At 33.8% G+C, this 26,143-nt stretch overlaps 2 pseudogenes; both read right to left on the bottom strand.

The window, feature by feature from the left end:
* Positions 1-23,472: 23,472 nt before the first annotated feature.
* On the bottom strand, positions 23,473-24,072 carry LOC149190178 (1,4-alpha-glucan-branching enzyme 2, chloroplastic/amyloplastic pseudogene; annotated as a pseudogene).
* Positions 24,073-24,917: 845 nt separating this feature from the next.
* On the bottom strand, positions 24,918-25,485 carry LOC149190177 (1,4-alpha-glucan-branching enzyme 1, chloroplastic/amyloplastic-like; annotated as a pseudogene).
* Positions 25,486-26,143: the final 658 nt, after the last annotated feature.

Below are 26,143 nucleotides of genomic sequence, written 5' to 3'. Positions count from 1 at the left end.
CATGGTCTTTTCTAGGAAGCCCTCAACAGGTGGGTGGAGACAAGAAAATTCCTTAATGGATGTTGAAGGAATTCTTAGGCATCCAAGTTCAGTTTGGATTTTTTTATCTCAGAGTCAGTTTAGGTGAGATCATGGTATGGTGAGGGTGGAGGTGGTTTAACCTATGGATTCCCTTGGTTGTTTATGGATTGATTTATCCAATGAGATCCCACATTCAATCTTGGAATATGGCACGGGGTGATTGGTTGAAAGAAAGCTTTGGTTAAGCCCAATCTATGGTCAGGTGGTACGTGGAAGTCCCTAACTTGGTTGGCTTTTGCATATGGTTAATAAGAGCTAAGTTTATCTTGTCTTTGATAAGTAAATTTACTTATTATTAAGTGGCTTTAATGGTTGTTCTATCATTGTTATCTATATGGTTATATGATGGTATAAGAATGGTTATATCATAGATTTAAGTATGTCTCTCATCACAGTTTAATTAATGAATGTCTAGTTAAACCCCAAATAAGTTTCAGATCATTATGTTTAGATATGCATTCATGACACATAAGTTGCATGTTCATCATGTGTTTGATGGAATTTCATTCCTGGTTGAGAGGGGTCAGGTTAAGTCCTGGTTTAAGTTTTGGTTTGGAAGACCCTTTTCTATGTGATTCATGATTTCTGGAAGTTTCACTGAGTTCTAGGCAGGAGCCTGAGTCTTAGCCCTAAAAAGTGGGTTAGAATTTGGGGTCACTTGTATAGAACTGATTGAAAAATTCCATAGTCATTGGGAAGCAATCCTATGGAAGTGATTGGAGGGTTACAGTTGCTTGGAGGCCTTGGCAAGGGAGTGATTGAGGCTTTAGGTTAGTGAAGCAGGGAGTTAATTTAGGGGTTGGACACCTGGAGGGGCTGGGTTGCTCTTGGAGGTCCCATGGCACCTGAGGGAGGTTAGTAAAGCCTTAAGTTGCCGACTCAATTTCCTTAAGGTCATATAGGAGGTTGAGTTTTATCATAGTGACCCTTAGCTCATGTTTACCCCAAGAAAACGGGTGAAAGTGGGTAAATGTGGGAGGAGGTAATTACAAAAATACTTGAGGAAGAGATGAGACTAGAGTAACAAAGGCTAGCCCAGGTTGAAGCCTTAGCCATCACAAATATAACCATTGATGATGATGAACCACAAGTTGAGATAAACATGCTAGAGATAGATACCAGTAAGAGGAAAAAATCCTAACATTCCCAAGAATCCTCTTGATAACAATAAATCATGTAGCTAAATGTTTCGTTAGTTACTCGAGTACAAGGGCCCTTTATTATACAAATTTTGATTTCCTATGTCCCTCCGATCACTAAATAGACAGGTGTGACACCTCCCCCAGATCATCCCAGGGACATTGAAGATGAAGTTGTTGAGTTGGGTGAATACTACAATAACAAATCAAGGAGATATTTTATTTGTAGCATCCCAAAGAGGAGAAATATTGAAACCACTATAGAGGAAGCAATTGTTCATGAAACCCCAAGAATAGGATAATTTGGAGTCTTGTTGGGAAAAAAATCAACAGGCCATAGTAGACAACCTTGGTCCTAGGAGATTTGGCTACAACTAATAAATCTAAGCTTAGCACTATACATGGAGCAATTGAACCAAATGGTGAAGTCATTGCAACAAAAATTGAAAGATCAAAGGTGTATATTGGAGGCCAAGAAATAGGAAGGGTTAGAGACACAATGTATAGTGTTATCAGAATCCTTTAAGGCTCAATAAAAACAATAGATAACAAACCTTAAGGAGGCTCATATTAATGAGCTGAAAAAATTAAATGAAAGCCAGACATAAGAAATTAATGCAATAATCGAAAAGGCATAGTAGACTCAAATTGGCCTCTAGGTACTAAATTCGCAGGTGATTGGAGTTAATAATGGCTTTCAAAATCTACAAATTTCTTTCATAAAAAATTGCAAAAGGTGTAGGAATACTTCACATAGATGGAATAGATAACCCGTGAGATTGATAATGAATCACAAGCCTACTATAGAGCCAACAAATCTCTCGATCAAATTCTTGAGTGGAAAAAGAAGCATGTGGATACTCCTGACTTATTTCCACGATTAAAAAAAGAGAAGAGAAGGAAAGACCACTATATGGTTAATGTTTAAAAATTAGAATATGAAGAAAACAAAGAAATGATGACCAAATCCATTGAATTGGAAAAAATAATGTGGGATGTGGCCACTGAAATGATAGAAGAATGGGAACTTAGGGTCTTGGAAGTCCTATCCAACTCTACCTCCACTGGACCAATACTTCACAAAATATCTAAAGTTTGAGCTACAAAAGTCCTCGAGATTTGGCAAATCCAAGTAGAGAATTAAGAATCAATTGAAAAGTTCCTCATCATTCCCACTAGAGAGGTGACATAACTATATTTCTATATTGTTGCAATGAAGATGGACGTGTAAAGACTAGCATATAAATCATTGAAGGAAAGGTGATAATTATAGAATATGGAAGACCCTAGGATTTTTGAAATCTTGGACATTCACACTACCTGGAAGATGCACTGTTAAAAAACTTTATCGAAGAATTCTTAATGTTTCCACTACACCTAAGCAGTTATTGGTTGAAGGCCCTTTTGTAGTTGCATTGTCAATATATAAATGGAAAGTCCCTTCATAGATAAAGGGAGATAAAGGGAGAGGGGAAAATTTGTAATATTGAATTCCTCTATTGAAGGCCGCATTTTGCAATATTTTCTAATGAAGGACTTATTCTACTGATTAATACAATTCACTTGTCTAGATTATATATTTATCATTAGTGTATGATAAATTGTTTATACTATATTTCATGAGTCTTGCATATTGGCATAAATTTATGAGAATGTTAGGGTTGATTTAAAATTATTTGATGATTATTTCATTTTCCTGTGTTTGTAGATTAGATCGATATTTTGATAAATATGCAATCACCATATACTTTGCTTATAATTAAGCAAAGAACTCAGTTAATGTTTTTTCTATTTTATTCAATCTAATAATAAATCTCCCTAATCCTCAACAAGTATTTGTTAAAATTGTATCAAAGTAACTAAATCACCACTACCATTAGAGAGAGTATACAACCTATAAAATGATCCCTTATCATCTAAGCAACAACTGAACCCACATATCAGTTGAAGTTTACCATCCCAAATGAAAGAAATTCTAATTAGGGCTTGTGATCATGTTTCCTCTCTTCATTGATGACATTCCAATGAAAGTCATATTTTACCCATCAACAAGTGTGTAGTGTGTTTTTAAGGTGCACTACCCATTATTCTGATTACCATACTAAGTGCACTTGATATTTTAATTTATGTAGCACATGGATTCATTGCTTTCTTATGTGTATTAAATGATTTCTTTGTTGAGCATATACTTTTACTCTGAGGAGGGCTTCGGGGAGTAAATCAATATAAGAAATTCTTTACTTATTTAAACATTCACGAACCATAAGAAAACAATCACATACGATATTTATCAATTGAAAAACATCAAAAACAAGATTTACGTGGAAAGTCTTTAAGGATAAAACTACAAAACTTCCTTTTGTAATTCTTTGTAGGCACCGACCTACTAGAGACACTAGTCGTCACTAGTACAAACCTTGATAGGCACCAAACTACTCTTCTAGATTTTCTTAAACAAAATCTATTGGAGACATCAATCCCCACTACTAAGCACCAACTTAGAAAAAAAAAACAATGTGTAGTTACTTTCCAAAAACTTAGTGATTTTTGGCCTCTTCCCATGAGTAAATTGGTACAGCATGCTACATGTCTAATTATTTCTTTCTAATTATGAAATTTTTACCAGAGTCAGATTAGTATGTCTTCTCAGATCTACAAAAAAATTATTTTCTATTGTCCTAGAAAAATAAATGGTGAAAATTCCATTATCATTCTTTTGAAATTGATTTAAGAACCATTCACAAACACTAACTTCCATAGGGTATATCTTTAAAATTATAGTGAAGCAGAGTATAAATGTTTACCATACATAACTTGAGTTATTTTTTTAATATGATCCAAATTTCGTAGTTTGATTATTCCCATAATGTAAGTAATAACAAGTTCCAAGTTCACTAAATTAAAAATGATTTTAGGAACATTTGCAAACCATAACTTCCATATGGTATACCTTCAAAATTCTATTAAACCAAAATCTAAATTTTTTACTAGATATGCCTTGTGATGTCTTCTTGATCCGCTCCAAGTTTCATGGTTTGAAACGTCCCTGGAAATAAATTATAACAAAAATCCTAAGATGGCTCGTTTGAAACATATTTTATGACCCAATCACAAGACCTAACTTCAACAATGTATATCTATGAAAGTATAGTGAATCAAAAGATGCAACCAAATTTTCCCCTTGATATCTTTTCAAGATTCTCAACAATTTCACCATTTGAAGCATCTGAGAAAAAATATAGAAAAATACTAAGATGAATTATTCACTCCACAAATTACATTTTCACACACACACACACACACTTTTACTTCCAATAATTTCTCCTTTTAAACATTATTATAACCCTCATGAAAAGATATGTTAATTAAAAAAAAACACATGAATTCATTAGTTAAATAATTAATTCACCTTTTAATTCACTTTTCCAAATACCATGGACTTCCTAAACCATAGCTTTGAAACTACCATTTCACTTTTTATTTTGACTTCACCCTTTTTCATGAGAATCCCACTTTTAATATACTTGAACATATATATATATATATATATATATATATATATATATATATATATATATATATATATATATATATACATATACATATAACTTGGATTTTTTTTAGGGCATTTGGTACTTCTTGGGGAAGAAAGTCAGCTTCTCTCCCAGCCCGAAGGTAAGAGAGAGGTTTTTGGTACTAGGCAAATCCTCAATATAGACTCACTTAAGAGTGAAAAAAATTTACTCTTTTCCAAAGCATCAACATGTCAACTTACGATACTTCAACTTGGGTGGGGAGGATAACAACTATTCTTCCCAACCACCCAAGCTAAACTCAATTGAATGCAAGATTTTAGGTATTGGGTATTTCCCAGGGGAGAAATTCAACCTCCCTCTCAGCCTAAAGGCAAGAGAGAGGTTGTTGGTATTAGGTCATCCCTTAATATAGACTCACTTAATAGCACAACAAAGTTACTCTATTCTAGACCCTAAAAATGCCAACTTATGAGACTTGAACTTGGGCGTGGAGGGTAACAACTATTTTTCCCAACCACCCAAACTAAACTCAATTGACTAAATCTTGTGCATTGGGTACTTCCCGAGGAAGAATGTCAACTTACCTCTTAGCTTGAAGGAAAGAGAGAGGTTGATGGTACTAGGCTAGCCCTCAGTATAGACTCACTTAAGATCGCAATAAGGCTACTCTATTCTTAAGCGTAAACATATCAACTTATGAGACTTGAACCTGAGTTGGGAGGATAACAACTATTCGACCCAACCACCTGAGCTAAACTCAATTGATTATATATATATATATATATATATATATATATGGCATTATGATGTATGTATTGTACTTGATGGCAACCCACTTGTAGCAGAACAACTCACCTGTATATGGTATCTAGATGAATCTACATAAGAGATATCAGATGTAATAGAATGCATGATAGTAGTGTTTACAGATGTGATGAAATGCAGGGCAGCTTCAAGGAATCAGTTTAGAAGGCAACTCACTCAGATGAAAGTATAGCAAGTAAACAGAAAAGAATTATAGAGCAGTCTTCACACAATGAAGAAGGAGAGGTATACACAGGTTCACCATTCACCAAGTTGCGTATACACATAGGTTCACCATATACAAGCCTCGTATATGTACACATGCACTTTCACAGAAGGAAAAGTGCGCATACCTTGGAAAACTAAATTTTTGGTTCGAAGTATTTGGTCCATGGTATTTTGATCCATGGTATTGGTCCAAGGTATCTAGTTCGAGGTATTGACCCCAGGTATTTGGTCTAAGGTATTGGTCCTAAGTGGTTTTGGTCCATGGTATTGAGAAAGGCCTAAGACTATAAAAGGAGGAGAAGATCATTAGGCCAATGTGTGCAAGTATCGAATATCTAATGAAGTGTGAGATCTAATATGCAGGTTATTGGCTTATGGTGCTATGCTTGATCTGAACCAAGGATGAACCTTAGCATTTGATGAAGGATAATATCTAATGATATATCAAGATCTCAAGGCTTGAAGTGAATTATATTTATGTGGTTTGATCATTTATCTGAATAACTGGCGCATGTTGTAGTCTATAAATATGATGATCTGGGTATGACTGAAGTCTGGAACTTGTAGTGTTTAAATCATCATTTATAGATCTTTACGTAGGTTCACTTTAGAAAAGGAGCGTATACACACTGGTTTTGTATATCAAAGTAGCGTATACATCATAAATTTGATTTGCAGATATGTATGTTGGTTCGCCTTGAGAAAAGCGCGTATGCACGCAGGTTCGACACATGCAAGTAGTGTATACCTTATAAAATATGTTTTAGTTGCTTTTGTTTGTTGTTGCAGTGTTCTGGGTTCTGGCTTCGGTTCTGGTTATTGTATTCTGGTGAGAGAATTATGAATGATCAGATTGATGGAGTGATTGATTGATTCGGTTGTGGTTGGTTCAAAAAGGAGATTGGTTGATACAGATATATTTGAAGATTGATGTTGTTAATGGACCTAGTCTGAAAATTTATGAAATGTGGTCCCTGGAAGAAAAGAGAAGGTTGTAGCCTTCTGTAGGCCGGCACCTACGTACTAGTAAACATATCAGCTAGTACAAGAGCTAGGGGGTTGTAGCTCCCTTCCAGTAGAAGCCGGAGAACGAGAGAATGTTATAGCCTTTTGCAGGTAGAAGCCTGCGTACTAGTATAAGACTGCACCAATACAAAAATTGTAAATAGAATTCTCTTATTATTAAAAGAAGACAAAGACGATTGCAGCAGGTGGCTTTCACCCACATTGGGTTTCCACCTTATATCTTGGTGTTCATGTGTGTTTCTTATGTGTGATGGTCTGTTCTGCTTTTTATTGCACCTGGTTACTATTTATATGGTTAATGAAGTTCTGATGCACTGATTAAAGATCAACATATGATGAATTAACTGAATCATAAGTTTACTGGATATACTCTAGTTGCCTTAAACACAGTTGCGTGTACACTTGAGTTCCATTAACTGAAGTAGCGTATATAAATATGATTATGGAAATGAAAAGTTATTCACTTGCTAATATTGATTCACCCCACTCCCCCTCAGTATTATTTCCAACAATATATATATATATATATATATATATATATATATATATATATATATATATATATATATATATATACAAGGACAACATTTTTTTCAACAATCTCCCCTTTTGTCATTGATGGCAATCTTACAACGAAATACACACACACACATGTATGTATATGTGCCCTTTGACATCAGTGACAACAATTTGCTAAAAAAATCTCCCCTTTTGTCACTAATGGCAATCTTGCAACTAAACACATAATTCACTAAGAATAGAAAGAATTCTCCACCCTGTTGTAATACTCCCCATATTGCAACAAAAAATTATCCCCTTGCTACAATACTCTCCTTGTATGTAACTCCACATGAAATTTTGATTCTCCTTAATCACTTAGTAATGAGATGGATGTTACTTACAATGGTATCTAAGATATTCAAATGTCTCTTGGGGAAGATGTTTGTAAAAATATCTGCAATCTAGTCTTTGGTGGCAATATATTCCAACTTGAAATTATGTTCTGCTGCTTGTTCTCTTAAGAAATAATACTTGATTGTAATATTCTTTGTTTTTTAGTGCATAATAAGATTTTTTAAATATTTATTACACTTGTATTGACACAAATTATTGATATTGGATTATCATATTCTACCTTAATATCTCTCAATGCTTTCCTCATCCAAATAATTTGTTTGCAACATGATGTTGTTGATATATACTTCACCTTTAGTATGGATAGAGAAACTGAGAGTTGTTTCTTGCTCAACCAAGGCACTAGAATATTTTCCAAAAATAATGGTCCACTTAATAAAATATGCCTTCCTAATCTACATCCACATATGTTGTTAGAGTATAATCTTCACCTCTTGAGTACCATAAGACAAAGTCCAAATGTCCTTTAGATATCTAAATCTTTTCATTGCTTACACATGAGTTTCTTTTGGTTCAACTTGAAACTGTGCAACCATTCCTACTACTTGCATAATGTCTAGTATTAATGGCATCACATATAGTAGGATGGAAATAATTAACTAGTACAATGTTTGATTTGCTTTCAAATATTCATCATCTTTACTCAATTTACAACCCATGACCATGGGTGCATAGGCTAGTGAACAATCTTCCATTTTGAATTTATTCAAAATCTCCTTGAAATAATTGGTTTGTGAAATCAATATTCCTTGTCAAATTAAGAAATATGTAAACTAATAAATTATGATAGTTCACCATGTATATACATCTCAAATTCCTTTTGCATTTCCATTTCAAACTATTTGCACATTTTTATCATACTACCTCCAATATCATATACATAAACCATGAAAATCAATTGATTTTACCCTTTGTCCTTGATGTATATATTACTATCAACAATTCCTCTTCACGATCCTTGTTTTTGTAGATATTTGTCAAGTCTTGGATACTAGGCTATATGAACTTGTTTTTGCCCATAAAGTTATTTCTTCACTTTGCAGACATGGTCCTTATTTTATGATAATAAGAACCCTTTTGGTTTTCAATGTATACTTCCTCCTATAGATTTCCATTGATAAAGGTTGGCTTGACATCCATTTGATAGAATTTGAAGTTATTGAAACACGTAAATGCAAAAAATATTATCATAACGTCTAGTCTTGAAATTAGAGCAAAGGTTTCTTCAAAATCAATGCCTTGAACTTGATTATTTCCTTTACAAACTAACCTTTATTTATTTATTATTACTTGGCCATCTTCATTCAACTTGTTTATGAAAACCCACTTGGTTCCGTTCACTTTTTTAGATTTTGGTCTTGGAATAAGTTCCAGTGTCTCATTCTTTTCAATTTGATTCAACACTTTTTACATAACGCCAATCTAATGCTTGTATTTGCTAGCTTTTGTGAAATTATTAGGCTCAATTTAGATAGCAAGGAGAAATGTGAATGTTCTAGTTCACTTCCTAATCTTTGTCTCATATGCACTCCCATATCTTTATCACCAATATTTAGATTTTATAAATGGTTATTTTGAACAAATTTAGATGGCATCTTTACATATTTACACTCTTCTTCTTCTTCTTCCTCGAAACTCATCTCTTATAAATGTTAATTTATTTATGATTTATCCTTTTGAGGCCTTGCTTCACATACTTTTACATTTGTACTTTCTACAATTTTTCATAATGCTTTGTTGTAACATCTATATGTGTTGCGTCTTGAAGAATAACAAAAAACTATACATTCATCAACTATGGAGTCAATTTTTCCCGAATCCTCAACATCTTTATTTATTTAGCTCTTTCTTTTGAAAACTTTAAAGTATTTGGCTAGTTATAGTCTCCCCTTCCATATTTAATAAGGTGGTTTGTTGCTACTGACTTTGATTTTTTCTCTATTCAGAATGTAGACTATGGTCCTAATTGATTCTCTCTAAAACTTGTGTGACAACTTTGCATGTACAACTTGATTCTTCCCTTATACCATGCCATTATGTTGTGGATTTATTGTAGTTGAAAAATGTCCCTTTATTATATGAAGCTCACAAAACTCTTCAAATTCATTTGAGATAAATAAACCTCCTCGATAATATCACAAGCACTTGATTCCTAATTAGTTTCATTTTAAACCAAGGCTTTGAAAGATTTAAATTTCTTAAATGCTTCCAATTTTTCTTTGTGAAACAAAACTCAACTCATTCTTGAATAATTATCAATGAACAACATGAAGTAATTTGTTGGCATTATGAATTATGTGTTGTCCTTGATGGAAAACTACCTAATGAATGGAAACCTACCTGATGAATGGAAACCTACTTGATGAGTTGTCTCTTGATGGAAACCTACTTGTTGAAGATGTAAATAGGATGTGTCTATAGATGTGACAGAGTGTTTTGACAAAGGCATAGTAGTTCAGAGGCAGGGGTATGATAAAGTTGAAATTTCAATAAGTACACGTGGGTTTTGTTAAGAAAAGCCGCATACACATGTGAGCATGAAGAAGAAAAGGCTCATACAATTTCCGCACCATGGTATTCTAAATACCAAGGAAACTTACCACGGTATTTCCCTGTGGTATTGAGCCCAATAATGGATGTTTTGATCCCGTCTAAGAAAACCATTGGCTGGAGAATGGTTTTGACCTATGGTATTGGATAAAGGCTAAGCTATATAAGGTGATGAAGATCGAAGTGGTAGTAAGTGTGAAAGTGATAGAAATCTTACAAATAGTTAGATATCAAGAAAATATGCATGTAATGGGCTATTGATGATTTGCTTGATTTAAACTAATTATGCACCCAAAGTTTGATGATGGATCAGATCCAATAGATATGAGATGACAATCATGATTATGAGATGCTCTGATTTGTTTCAACACGTGATTTTTTTGTCTATGTCGAGATCTAGGTATGTCTGAAGTTCTGTGTTGCAGCGAAGATTTGAGTCTGAATTTGTAGATGTGTACACAGGTTTTATAGCCTGCAAGGTGCGTACAGATGCAAGTATGATTCTGGTAAGTCGCATACATGTGGGTTTGTTTCTTAAAAGCGCATACAAACACATATATGATTTGAAGAAAGCATGTACATAAAGTAGGGTTTTGATGAAAAGGTTGTCTGATCAGTTTTATTAGTTCTGATGAGTTTCTGTTGTATGTTGATGAAGTATTCTTGATGATCTCGGTCTAAAAATTGATGTTTTGATTGTGGATTAATTGATTGAAGAATGTTGAAGTTACTTGCTTATTGTGATTAAATATCATGGAAAGTTATGTGATTCCTTCATAATGATGTAGTAAATATGTGTATGATTCAGTGCTTGTTTCAGAGTGACAATGGTCCAGTTTTCAAGTTTCAGTAGTTGAATATATGTGTGCAGGTACGCTTCATGAAAAACGAATACATATGTGAGTTTGCAACTGCAAAGTAGCGTACATATTTTGATAGATGGTTGATTAGGGTTTGCAGTAACAAAATATGGTTTTTGTGATGTGCAGTATGTTGTTTTGTATTCTAGTTACAGTGATTTGACTATTCTGGTTGGTTGGTTGAGTTTTTCGTTAATTCAGTGATTGAGTTTCAATGATTAGTTGCTTTAGTTGGGTCAGAGATTAATGATTGAGTTATAATGATAAGTTTCAGTTTGATGATTGGTATTGAGCTTAAATGTTGGTAGTGGATCCAGGTTGAAAATTTGATGAAACATGGCCTATAAAATGTGATGTGTTGTAGCAGGTGGATCCAGTATGAAAATTTATGAAATGTGCTCCCTGAAGATGACGGAGTTGGAGCTTTCTTCAAGTGGTAGCTGGTAAATCAGATCATGGGGTTGGATTTCCCTTCCAATAACAGCTGGAGAACGAGCAAATTTATTAGCCTTTTGCAAGTTAGTGCCAACGTACTGGTATAAGTTTATGCCAATACACGATCCAAGGGGTTGGAGCTCCCTTCCAGTAGGAGCTGCAGAAAGAGTGAAGGTTGTAGCCTTCTGCAGGTGGGTGCCTACGTACTAGTATGAGTCTGTGCCAACACAAGATTGTAAAATATTTTCTTTATATTAAAAATAAGATAGAGATGACAACAACAAGTGGTTTTTTTCCCGCATTTGGTTTCCACCTTAAATCCTGGTGTTCATGTGTGTTGCTTATGTGTGATGGTTTATTTTGTTCTTACTACACATGGTTACCGTATATCTAATGTTTAATAAAGTACTAATGCAATGTCTCAAGATAAACAAATGATGAATTAATTGAAACATAAGTTTTCTGGATATACGCTAGTTTTCTTAAGAGCAATCCCATACACACGAGTGCCCTCCAGTAAATTCAAGTACATAAATTAGGAAATGAAATTGAAAATTTCATGATTTGAAAATATTGATTCACCCCCCCCCCCCCTTAGTATTTTTCCCAACAATTGGTATCAGAGTAGATCCTTTCATAGAAGCTTGATCACTTGAAGGATATCCATCAAGACAATGGGTAAGAAGCAAAAGAAGAAAGCAACTCAAAAGAAGAAGACATCTCAAAGAAACAGTGACAATGAAGATTGTTTATTAGATGGAAGAAAATATTCAGATTCAGAATCACCTCACTTTGTATTAATCCAGAATGAAGATGATCAGGCAAGAGAATTATCAGGTATTGATTTTTTTTCCACTTTTGATCCATTTCCTTGTTCATATAATATTAAAGATAGTGAATATGACAGTGAATCAACTGAATTTTCTCTTATGGGTAAAAGTGAAAGTAAGCCTCTTAAAGCAACAGATCAAGGCAAGTTAGAATCAATGGATAATGCAAATGTGCCTATGCTAAGGAAAGATAATTATCAACAATGTAAAGGAAATATGAAACATAATCTAATGAATCTCGATGTTTGGCATCTAGTGTGCAATGGTTACACCAAGTTTCATCCATGAGACAAGGAAGTGAAAAATAAAAATAAGGCTTTGAGTAACATATTTTGTAACATATCTGATTCAATATTGAATAAGGTTATGCATTATAGTATTGCAAGGAAAGTGTGGGATAATTTACAAGTGATACATGAAGAAGTCCCAAAGGAAGATCTCTCAGGTAATAGTATATCTAACAATGTGTCCAAAATGACAAATGGAGTGTTGATTCAAAATAAGACATGTTAGAAGGAATTGTTGATCTTAGAACTAAACTTAATCTTGCTTTTAAAAAGATTGTTTATCTTAATGATAAGTTGCAGGCTTATGATAACAAGGATCATGTTGGTATGGTATCTAACTAATATTGTGAAGGTATTGAATTTGAGGGCATCTCTTTAAGAGAAGATCTTGAAAAATCAAATAAGTGGAATAAAGATCTAATTCAAGTTTTTGAAGAACAAGAAAATTAGCTGAAAGAAGATATTCTCAAATTAAAACAACAAATGGAGGAAGGAAGAAAGGTCGAAGAAATCATGAAGAAGCAGTATCTAGAAAAAGGAAAAGAAATATCAAGTTGAGGTAAATATCCTAAAAATTAAATTAGAAGAAAAGGATAAACATTTGCGATTTCAAGATAATACTAAGATTTTGGATAATATTCTTAGTAGTCAAAGGTCTCCTGCCATCAAATCTTGTCTTGGTTTTCATGAAACTATTAAATATGAATATAGCTTACAAGTTGAGGCAAGGAATTCTAATGCAAAATATGAAATGCCCAACAAGGAGGTATGAAGTCAACCTCATCAAAAACCAAGGAAATAAAGTCTTCAAAGGAAAGCATTTACTCCGAACTATATAAGTATTAATTGATTTTCTCCTCTGATCAATCATGTTGAATGTTCTATATGCCATAATTTTGGACATATTGTAGCCAGTTGCACAAGTATAATGTTTCAAGCTAATAACCATCTTTTAGAAAGATCATCAGTTTCCAGTTACTTTAAGGGATATTGTTTTTCTTGCAATATGTTTGGTCACAAAGCCATTGATTGCAATAGAAGGAATGTGAAACATATAAGATGTTATGATTGTAACAAGTTTGGGCATGTAGCAAAAGAATGCAGGAACAAGTCTATGGATTGTCATAGACAAAATGGTAAGCAACTAGATAAGAACATTAATGTCAGAAGACTTGAAAAAGATGGATCCACCAATAAGAAAGAAAAATAAGAACAGATAGGTTGTGGTCTTACTCTCTACTCATTTGAAGATGAAGGTGAATGGTACATAGATAGTGGATGCTCTCATCACATGACTGGAGATAAGAGTAAAATGGAGACTCTCAAGAAAAACTTGCATGGTTATGTTATTCTTGGAACTAATGTTCCAGCAAAAGTACCGGGACAAGGTAAAGCTAGAATGAATAAAAACAGAGTAGGAGTTGATGCTTTATTAGCTCAAGGACTAAAGAAGAATATTATAAGTGTAGTTCAAATGGAAGATACGGGAAATATAAATGTTTTTACATCAACCAAGTTTAAGTTTATGAATGAAGTAACTGGAAAAGTCATAATAAGAGGATATAGAAATCGAGACAAATTATATGTGTTTGAAGAACGAAATTCTCATATATATGAGAAAGGTTCAAACTTAGAGTAAAAGAATATGGTGCCTATTGCAACCTCTTATTATTAAATGAATATTTCTAACATTGTTTGTAGAAGTGGTGAGAGGTACTTGACCTCATGGAAACATAAGATGATTATCATGTCCTTAGGACCAATGATATGTAATCTTAGGGGGAGTAATACATGTTGATTCCCATGGTTATTTTTTGTATTTTCATGTTGCTTATACTATTGACAGTGCCTCTGGTGTAGTAACAGTAAACATGTACAGACAGAACAGACTCAAGGGGAGCTGAAAGTGTGAAATTTTAGTATTTCACTTTATGTATGCGGATCTTATGAAGACAAGTCATGTGTATATGCGAGTTCTAAACTGAATAGTCGCATATATTTTGGTTTTATGAAGAAATAGTGGTACAAACTTAGGAAAATGGTTTGATGAGATTTAACCAATTATCAATTGGATTTTTTGTTCTGATGGTTGAAGGTTGCAGTCCGTTGATGCTATTTAGAAGTGATTTTGGCCTTTATAAATTGTTAATGACTTGATGGATGATTGGTTGATGATGATGCTATGATAATTCTTACTAATATATGAAATGATATGATCAGATATGACAGTGAACAATTGGCACATGTTCAGGGGGAGAATTTCCTATTCTTCTAATAATGCATTGTTGGCATTATGTTTTCTTCATACATAATGATTCTTTGGTGATGATGATTACCTTGATGAATTTCTTGAATGATGAACATGTTGATTATGTCTACTTAAGTTGCATATTGATGGAATAACTCTTGATGAAGTGGTGTTGGTGTGATAATTCTTCTTATGAAGAATTTGGACCAAGAGAATGATGTTTCTAAAACATAGTTATGCTCTAGTGCTCCATCTGTTGGATGATACTTGGAAACATGGCATATTGAACAATGATGCTACACTTTCCTATCCTACTTTATGATGATATGCTTGGTTAGGTCATAGGATGATGATATTGAAGCTACATTTTCTATCTTACATATTGATGATGAGTTTTTGCTGACATATGCTTATGGTGTAGATCATGTATGGTGTATCATAGTTGTTGATGAATATCATGGTCTTATTGAGGTCTTTGATCTTAGTTATAAATGTCTTATCTGTCATTTTATGTAAAGGTCATGTAGAGACCTATGATGTAATCATTGTAAAATCTAGTCATGTATTTTTTAGACATGTGATGTAATTTTTAATCCCATTGTGTTTGGGAAGTTGATGTAATATTGATGTGAAATATGTAAACCCATTGTGGTTGGGTGATTAATGTAAGTTTGAGTCCTTGGTGATAGGACAAGTCATATGAGTCATAGATTCATGTACTTCATTGTACATCTGTCAGAAAATTCAGCATGTGCTCAGGGGATGCATGATCAGTGTTCATACTCAGCAGTTCAGAAGTCTTCATCCAACATTGGTCATCCCTTTGCCCTTAACGTCAAAGGGGGAGAGTAGCTTGTTGTTTAGAAAATAGCTTGGTTTGGTGCTTGGATCGATGCATTTTATAGGTATTTACAAGTTGTGGTGACCAAAAACCAAAGTGCTTTCCATCAAGTCCAAAGGGGAAGATTGTTGGCATTATGAATTGTGCGTTGTCCTTGACGGCAACCTACCTAATGAATGGAAACCTACCTGATGAATGGAAACCTACTTGATGAGTTGTCTCTTGATGGAAACCTACTTATTGAAGATGTAAACAAGATGTGTTTACATATGTGACAAAGTGTTTCGACAAAGGCATATCAGTTTAGAGGCAAAGGTATGATAAAGTTGAAAGTTCAAGAAGTATACATGGTTTCTGTTAAGTGGAGCTGCATACACACGCGAGTATGAAGAAGAAAAGGCGCATAAAATTTCCGCACCATGGTATTCTAAATACCGAGGGAACTTACCATGGTATTGATCCCAGTAACAAATGTTTTGATCCCATATAAGAAAACCATCGATTGGAGTATGGTTTTCACCTGTGGTATTAGATAAAGACTAAGTTATATAATGTGATGAAGATCAAAGTGGTAGTAAGCGTGCAAGTGATAGAAATATTATGAATAGTTAGAGCTGAAGAAAATATGCATGTAATGGGATATTGATTCTTTTCTTGATATAGACTAAGTATGAACTTGGGAGTTTGATGATGGATTAGATCCAATAGATATGATATGCAAATCATGATTATGAGATGATTTGATTTGTGTTAACGTGTGATTTTTTTGTGTATGCCGAGATTTGGGTATGTCTGGAGTTCTGTGTTGTGGCGAAGAGAAGATTTGAGTCTGAATTCGTAGATATGTACATGGGTTTTATAGCCTGCAAGGCACGTACACATGTTAGTGTGATTCTGGTAAGCTTCTTACATGCAGGTTTGTTTCTTGAAAATTGTGTACACACATAGATATGCTTTGAAGAAAGCGCGTACAGAAAGTAGGGTTTTGATGAAAAGGTTGTCAGATCAGTTTTATCAGTTCTGATGTGTTTATTTTATCCGTCAATGAAGTCTTCTTGATGATTTGGGTCTAAACAGTTACATTTTGATTATGGATTAATTGATTGAAGAATTTTGAAGTTACTTAGTGATTGTGATTAAAGATTATAGAAAGTTTTGTGATTACTTAAGAATGATGCAGTAAATATGTGGATGATTTAGTGATTGTTTCAGAGTGACAATGGTCCAGTTTTCAGGTTTCAGTAGTTGAATATATGTACGTGAGTATGCTTAATGAAAAGCACATGCACACATGAGCTTAATAGTGCAACATAGCGTACATAGTTTGACAGATGGTTGATCAGGGTTTGCAGTAACAAAATCTAGTTTTTATGATGTGTAGTATGTTGTTTGGTATTCTAGTTACAGTGATCTGACTATTCTGGTTGGTTGGTTGAGTTTTTGGTCAATTTAGTGATTGCGTTTCAATGATTAGTTTCTTCAGTTGGGTCATAGATTGATGACTGAGTTATAGTGATAAGTTTTAGTTTAATGATTAGTATTTAACTTAAATGTTGGTAGTGGGTCTAGTCTAAAAATTTGATGAAACATTTCTTACAAGTTGTGATGTGTTGTAGCAGGTGGACCGAATATGAAAATTTATGAAACGTGGTCCCCAAAGATGGGGGAGTTGGAGCTTCCTTCCAATGGTAGTTGTTAAATCAGATCATAGGGTTGGAGTTCCCTTCCAATAGCAACTGGAGAATGAGCGAAGATTGTAGCCCTCTGCAGGTTGGTGCCTGCATATTGTATAAGTTTATGCCAGTACAAGATACAGGGGGTTGGAGCTCCCTTCTAGTAGGAGCTAGAGAACAAGAGAAGGTTGTAGGATTTTGTAGGTGGGTTCATACATATTGGTATGAGTCTGCGCCAATACAAGATTGTAAAATATTTTCTTTATATTAAAAAGAAGATAGAGACGGCAACAACATGTGGTGTTTTTTCCCGCATTGGGTTTCCACCTTAAATCCCAGCGTTCATGTGTTTCTTATGTGTGATGGTTTATTTTTTTTCTTATTGCACATGGTTACTATATATCTAATGTTTAATAAATTATTGATGAACTAGCTCAAGATAAACAAATGATGAATTAACTGAAACATACGTTTTCTAAATATACACTAGTTATCTTAAGAAAAATCGCGTACACACGTGGGTTCCCTCTAGTAAAGTTGCGTACACAAATCAAGAAACGAAATTGAAAAGTTTATGATTTGAAAATATTGATTCACCCCCCCCGCCCCTTCCCTTAGTATTTTTCCCAACATAATTTTCACCTTGTGGAATTTTGTTCGTATATGCCCACAAAGTTATATATGAATGAGTTCTAATGGCTTTGTTATTGATGTTGCAATTATGGCTTAGTTGTTTGGTTGACATTGATGTCAACCTAGTAGCATTGGTGTTGGAGGTTGCATTGGTGTTGGTTGGCATTGATCTCAACCTGGTAGTATGTGATTGTTTATGCACATGGTACTTGGCTTGTACATTGGTTGCAGACCTTATCTTAATGGTTGTAGATGTTAGTGTAGGTTGTTGGTTGGTGTATGTTGGATGCCATGGCAGGATGTGGAGCTACTACACCTAATTGATAGTGTTGGAGGATGCCAAGTTAGTTTTATGGTACTTGGTGTATGTATGGATGATTTTTGGTTATTATTTTCAATTGCATGGTCTTGTAGGGTCTATCATTGAAGGTTGGAGATGTTGGAATAGCTATGGTGAAGCTTAATGGCTTCAATGGTTATACAACTAATAGGTGGTATACAAGTCAACCTAGTTTGACTTATAATGATGATGGAGTTGTGACAATGGATTGTTGGAGTGTTGCAATGGCTATCATGGGTCCCTGAGGTAGAATGCGATTTAATAGTGGACCAAGTTTGATCAGGTTCTGAGCTGATTTGGGATGAGTTTTCCTAATCCTCCACCCCAGCCGCATGGAGGATGGGTCATAGAAGTGACTAGAAAGCTCCAGTTTCTTGGAGAGAAGCCACATGAGAGTGACTGCAAGTTTCACTCAATTTGGCTAAGGCTTATGTGTGCAATCGAGACTCAGAGAAAAAATTCCTTCACATTCCTCATGCTCATCGATTGTTTATTTGTTTTTTTGACTTGATTTATTCGGGACTCATCATGTAAAGGTCAGTAAAAGTTAGTATGCTTCTGAAATATGGTTAAAAGAGAATATTCACTAGAAAATTATGTTAGTAGCTTGATTGATTCAAGAAGAAAGGAACCAAACCATTTCCAGCATATGAACATAGCTCCACTACAGGTTTGGAATTAATTGATTTAATCATCTTCAGAAACTACAAATATGTGGAGAAAGGTTGCTCATTTGGTTAGTTCTCTTGTGTGAGAAAGTGTCATAGTGTTTTGGAGAGCCATTGGTGAGGAGTGTGAATTTTCTGAAGTAGAATGTGCATGGAGGTATAGCTGTAGTATAAACATAAGTATGCATGGTTGAAGACTATTCTTATATAGAAGACAAATGACATAGCTACAAAGTATTTTTCTAATGCATTTGTGATTACAGAGGAAAAATTATTGTTTGAGTTTATATGACTTTGATATATTGGTTGTAGTAGTGTCTTATGTTTTCATATAGAAGTTATGTATTGCATTGTTGAGTTTCTACATGTAGTTTGCTTGCAGAAAATGTATTGAGGCTATGTGAGTTGAGAATGATGTATGAATGTGAGAGAGGAGTATGATTTGAGTTTGATTCAATGATTGATGTTTTGTGCTATGAAGATATTTCTATTGTGATGTTCATGTTGAGCAACTCAAGTGTTCCAGTTTGAAAATGCATGAAATGTGAACCACATATAGAAGTGGCTCCAGCAAAACAAATATTGAGAACAAATTTCTTCATAAGTCCAATGGGCATTGGGAACGGCTTGTTGATCAAATGGGTGTCTGTAGAGTCGTAGATGGAGATCATAGTTCCTTTCAGAAAGTTTCCATATTGTACTCTATATGTAATGATTTTCTTAACTGGTAATGACTTGACGTTTTCTTCACCCTGAATGACTTAGTTTTACTTTTTAACATTAATTTTACCTCTTAGGTTGACTTGGCCTTTTCTTCACCCTGAATGACTTACTTTTTACTTCTCAAGACTTGGCCTTTTCTTCACCTACTCTCCCAAACGACTTAATTTTTACTTCTCAACATTAATTTTACCTCTTAGTTCAACTTTCCATTTTCTTCACCTAAAATGACTTACTTTTTACTTCTTAAAATTACTTTTTTCCTCATATGTTTCACACTTATATTATTTTCATGTATTTTTATATCCTAAGTTCCCCTCTTTTTTCTTAGGACCACCTCCCAATGACATGTGGTAGTATCTCCAGGTAACACTTGGATATTATTGATTGGACACAAGTGACTTTGCATGATTGAGGTGGTGACCAAAAGTTTACACTACACATAAGCTAGACAAGGTTCCATGGCTCTTTCTACTTCATACACCAATAATATGGGGAGCCTATTTCTTTATGAATTGTTACAAATTCCCTCCCACAATGCATGTTGGATGAATATGGTGGATTTATAAATCAAAGTCCAATATTTATGAGGAGAAAATCAACCACTTTTGAGTCACTAACTTCTAGAAGCCATAAATTGAGTTCCTATGTCCAAATTGGGAAAAGGAGATCTTGTTGGAAAGCTAGTGATGCGAAGAATAATTTGGGACATTGTTTCCATTGCTAAAATGTCATCTATAATGCCTAAAAAGTTAAATTACAATCATGAACATCTATGACTTGGAAAAAAAATGTATATTTCTAATGATTGGTTTAAGGAAATTTTAGATCTTTCAAGTGGACATTTCTTTGGGGAAATAATATTAAAGTTTATGTTTACAAAAGGGATTTAATTTAGTTATTACAAAAGGGAGAAAATCCTAATTGTAAATTATTTCCAAGAAGATGAAGAAAGTATTACAAAAAAGATGTGAAGAACATTCAGAGAGAGAAAACCCCCTTCCAACATAGTAAGGAAAATGTGAATTTTCTGATATATTCTTCTAAGTTAGGAATCATCCAACCTTTAATTCCAAAATAATTGTGAATGATAAGATGTGGTCTCTAATTTTTTTCCTCTTTTCTCTTCTATGTATTTTCATTTACATGGTCCATGGGATCCCAATTTAGTCCATTTTGGATAAATGCATTTTATTTTTTTAAACATCGAACTTTTTATAAATATATTTATTTCAGGTTCCATAGAGAAATGCCAATAGTTCATCTCTAGTGTAATATTGGGACTTTCAGTTTTAAGCTTAAGATTACAAAGGCGTAGCTTTTTTCATCCCAATGAGTTTAGTGGAAATATCATGTTAAGTTCTCTATAAGTATGGTTTGTTTCTTTTCATATTTCTCAATGATATGGTGTGTTCTACTTAATTCTATTCTCGAAGAAAATATTCTCACAACCTTTACTTTACTCTTTAAAATTCTTATGATGTGAATATTACTGTAATACAATTTACATGAGAATAGTCTTTTTCATGTTCATATGAAAACCTTGTATATAGAATATTTGCAATCATATTTATTCCCTTTTCTTTCTATGAATGAAATGATGTTCTTCATACATAAATATGCTATATGAGAGCTTTATTGGAAGATTTGTTGGGGTTTTTTCTTTAGAACTCATCCACTACATTAATTTGAGGATAGAACAATAATATGCCATCAATAAATAGAGGACTACCGCCTTTATAAAAATGAGAGTATTTCTTGTTCCCTAGAATTTTTCTCTAAACGTTGGTCATTTTCCTTTGACAAGAAAATCAATCAACAATGTGGAAGTTAATAACATTGAACATATGGTCATCTGTCACAACTAAGCTACAAAATTTCGGTGGAATTTTAGGGGATCAAGTATCCCCCAACTTTCATTTGGTAGTATTTCATGTCGAATGTATGTCACTGTGTCACAACTATAATAAGCTATTGTGAAATTTTTTTGGTTGAGTAAGTGTCCTCACATTTGCCACATGACAATATTTGTTTGTCAACATGATGTAAAATGCTAATGGCTAAATCATCCCACACAACCTTATGAATATTGAAAAAGTAATAAAATCAACCTCCCTTGGCTTCCATGAATAGATGATGTCTAAATTAATCCACATAAAATAAACATGAATTATGGTTGAACCCTCATTTTTTCCAAAAAAATGAATTTGACTTCTTCGATAATGAATTCTTTTGAAGAATACAAGTGATTCTTATTTATGATTAGCTAGGGTGGATTTGTTTCACCACCAAAATCGATTCTCTTAAAATTTTAACCCCCTACACACATAGGCTACAAGAGATCTCTAAATCAACTTGAGAAAATAATCATGCATGCCCAAAGAGTGAGCTTGTCTCTTTTATCATCAACATACCATGGGCCTGTATCATGGGACATCATAATACCATGGGTCTCTCTTTTACAAATCGTTTTCTCCTTTGACTATTTTCTTTACATTTTTACCTTTTCCTAGTGAATTAAATAATATAAAGTTTTCCTTGTTTCTTCTCACATAGTCACTTAATACCAAATTTTAATTTAATTATTCAATGCCACTTTTACATGTTGCTTTTTCACCCAAATGGCATTTAAAAAATTAAATAAATTGATTCCATTTTTACTGATTATAGCCTACGAGAATCCAATAGGCTCTTGAGTTATTCTCTAGGGGTGACCATTCAAAAAGGGATATTAAAATCCTCCCTTCCTAAGATTGTTTGCCCTTAAGCAATCTAGAACTTGTTGATCAATACCAGGATCCGAAATATTCCTATAGAATGTTCCATTATATATCTTATATACCGTCCTAGAAAAATTGAACCCAGCATAATTGTCACACTCTGCCATGCTATGAAGCAACCCACTATAATGTAAACCATCCCTCATAAAAATCCTTGGATCCCAAGGCCACAATGAGAATTTGACATCTCGTTACTTGAAGACTTCAAACTTGTATATGTTTCATTTCTCTACATCCCATCATGTTGAAGTAAACTAGGAGTTCTTCTAGTTATGAATTCACATCTTGAAGGAGAAAGTGCCTCCTTCCAAGGTGATGTATAAAATCCCTTATGCCATCCATCCTTCTCATTCTTATGTATCATTGAAGATGCAATAACATCATATATGTGTGGGCTGAAAGGAAAATGATATGTATACCTAGCAATGTAGTCAATGTGAAAGGCACTCACAAACTTAATTTCGAATTCTCAAACAATAAATAGGCTTATATAACTCTTCATTATCATCACTTGAGCCCATAGAAATGTCACAAATAAATCATGAGAAGGTAGTTTTTCATCAAGCATGGAACATGTGTCATCATGCAAAAATTGATAATCAAGCCCAAAGGATTTGTACTCATGATGTTTTCCCCAAGAGCTAAAATCAGGATAAATCTTTGGCCTAATAGAGCTCCTACATTCATGGAGTAATTTTTCTTCCTACCTCTTACTCCCACTATGTTTATGTTGTTCCATTATGGTATAATTACAAACTAAAAATATGTTATCACATGGAAACCTGTCACACATGTGAGTTGTATAGAACCTTAAATTCAAATCATCGAGCACACTTAACATTTTCAATGTACAATGGCCTCTTCCCTATGTCGAATGATCAAGATAAATAGGAAAATATAAAATTGTTGTTGTTTCTTGGCATAAATTTCTCATCTGGAATATATTTATCACCTCTAGGAAAATTAATCCATTATAGGTGTACCCATGAAATTTGGATACCCCTCACCACCCAAACCCATTGTGACAAGCTAGATCATCTTGTGAAGAGTTATTCCACAATATATAGCTAGAGTTGAAGGTTCATCAAGTGCCATAAAATGATACATATCCTTGTCCATGAGCCAAAATGATATTGCTTTATCACCGACAAAAGCTTGATCATGACTCTCTGCACATACTACACATTTCTCAAACCACCTTCTACTTTATAGTGTATATACAATATCTAAATTTTCCAATCCTCATCCATTATATTTGAAACAAAATTAATTTATTTGTTAGCCACTGTCATATGGAGTAGATAATCAAGTCCCACTCAACCATCTTGTACAAGAAGGTAAAAGGTTGGCGTAACACCGACATCTCTGCCAATTGTAATGGCTTGTAATCCATGATGGGTGTACATCATAGATGTTACACTATCAAACAAAAACCCATCAAATTTACACTCCATAGCAATGTTCATATCCATCTCCATGTGTCTTAGAACAATCTTCTCAAACTCTATATCAATATTCTCAATCTTGAAATAGTGACAAACCAACTTGACCCATAGTCATTGATGTGCGACTGCTACATCCCTTAGCTGAAACATTTGCAACTACACCTATTTCACCAAACCTTCTCATGCTCAAAACCTTTAATTTCTCCTATAGAATTTGTTCATAATTAATGATTTCATCTAGGGCAGAACCTTTTTCATTCTTATTAGCATTTGGAACAATATTGTGTAAAAATTTCAATTTTTGGTAATATTATGTCTGTAATAATGTTTATCTATACTATTAGAATGAGAAAATTTATCTTGAAAAGCCATAACTTGTGTCTCTGGAGCTCCATTCAAACTAGTGCCGACAATTACTAATGATTGGGGGTGAGAAATCATAAAACAATTCTTAGGTTGGATAGATTGTAACATATAGACACTAATATTTTGTTGGCATGGTTATGATCTGAATTTTGTTTAATCATGTTGGCAAGTTTGTGCATTCCCAATGATAGGAATAAATTGGGATTAAGGTTCGTGTGGAGAAACTAGATCAAGTGTGATCAATTGTGAAACACTAGATGGACTATGGAGGAATTGTCTTCGACTATGTATATTCTCACCCATTAGGAATTGAAACTTGTTATGAAATTGAGATTGATCTACTACAAAAGACATCATATCTAGGTCACTCAAGATTGAGTGATTTGGAATTCGACCTTTTCTTTATCAATGATCACGCGACTTGGACTTCCTTTAAGTGTTCCCATCAAAAAATTTGGAAGTCCTCCATTGTCACTATCCATGGATGATCTACCATCCTTATCTGTGTCTTCCTATGAAGAAAATATTTTTTTTTCCAAAAACTCATCCATAACAAAACTCTCCCATATTCCAAACTTGTTTTTAGTCTTAACATCATCATTGGGATTACAATTGTTTAAATATCCTACAAGTGAAGCCCCTTAGCACCAGATTCCCTTTCTTTGTATGTTATTCCAATTGCATTAAATCCCATCTTTTCATAACCCTAGAAAATTCTTCCAAGGCACCTTCATATTTATCAATCAACTCTCTTATTTTCTTATAAAATTGATAATCAAGATGTTGAAGATAGTTTTTCAACAATGGATCTATTTTATAAATCCTTTGGCCACTCCCTAGTGAAGGGACAACTTTTGGCTAATCTTCAACCTCAACTTTGTTTTGCATTGGCTTAATAGTTTTTTCTTTAGTAGCTTGGATAGGCACGTCGTTTTCTTCAAATTTATGTGATGTGTCCTCAAAGTTGCAAAATCCATCATCAGAGTGATCCAATGCATCCTCAAAGAGTGGGAAATAATTATCATCCTTTACACTAGGCATAAACACTTTCTCTAAAGAACTAGAGCCAACAAACTTCATTGAGATTTGAGGAGTATCTAAAGAAGCTTAGTCCACAAATATATTTTTCTTGATTGCATTCATTATTTCTTGCATTGGATTAATTCTTTTCATTTGTATCAACTAATAATTGAGATTCCAATACCACATAATGCTCTAGAAATTTTGTTATATTCTTGTCATACTTTTCAAAGTTTTGCAATAATTGATAGGCACTCTTGTTTCTTAAAAGTTTTCATATTTTCACTAAAATAAATAATTCCCAGCTGCAACTAACTCAAAGCATTTCTGAAAATGAATCTTAAACTAAAAACCCCTTAGGCTGGCAGGATGCATGACTTTGATACCAATGTAATGTCCCCTACTGAAATGTTCTTCTTTGTTTTAACTGTGATGAGGATATTGTATTAAATCAAATTTCGCAGATGGATCACACCATGTATGGTAGGTGAGTATAATGAAAGTCGTTTGAGGCCAACTATACCCGTAACCTCATGACGATCTTTATTCTCAATTTCTATTAGTTGTTTACTATCTTAAAGGAAACAAGGTCTTTGAAGGCATAGATTCTCCAAAAGACCTATAGATACAGACATAATTTACACCGCATATCAAAGTCACTGCTAAGAAATAATTTCAAGGGAATGAATACCATTTCTCATTAGGACTCCTGCATACA

The sequence above is a fragment of the Pinus tabuliformis genome, chromosome 3_1, assembly GCF_031772625.1.
Source record: "Pinus tabuliformis cultivar Carrire ecotype Pingquan chromosome 3_1, CPIR1, whole genome shotgun sequence".
Taxonomy (NCBI): domain Eukaryota; kingdom Viridiplantae; phylum Streptophyta; class Pinopsida; order Pinales; family Pinaceae; genus Pinus; species Pinus tabuliformis.
Note: the sequence above shows the minus strand (reverse complement) of the source record. Positions and strands in the feature narration are given on the sequence as shown.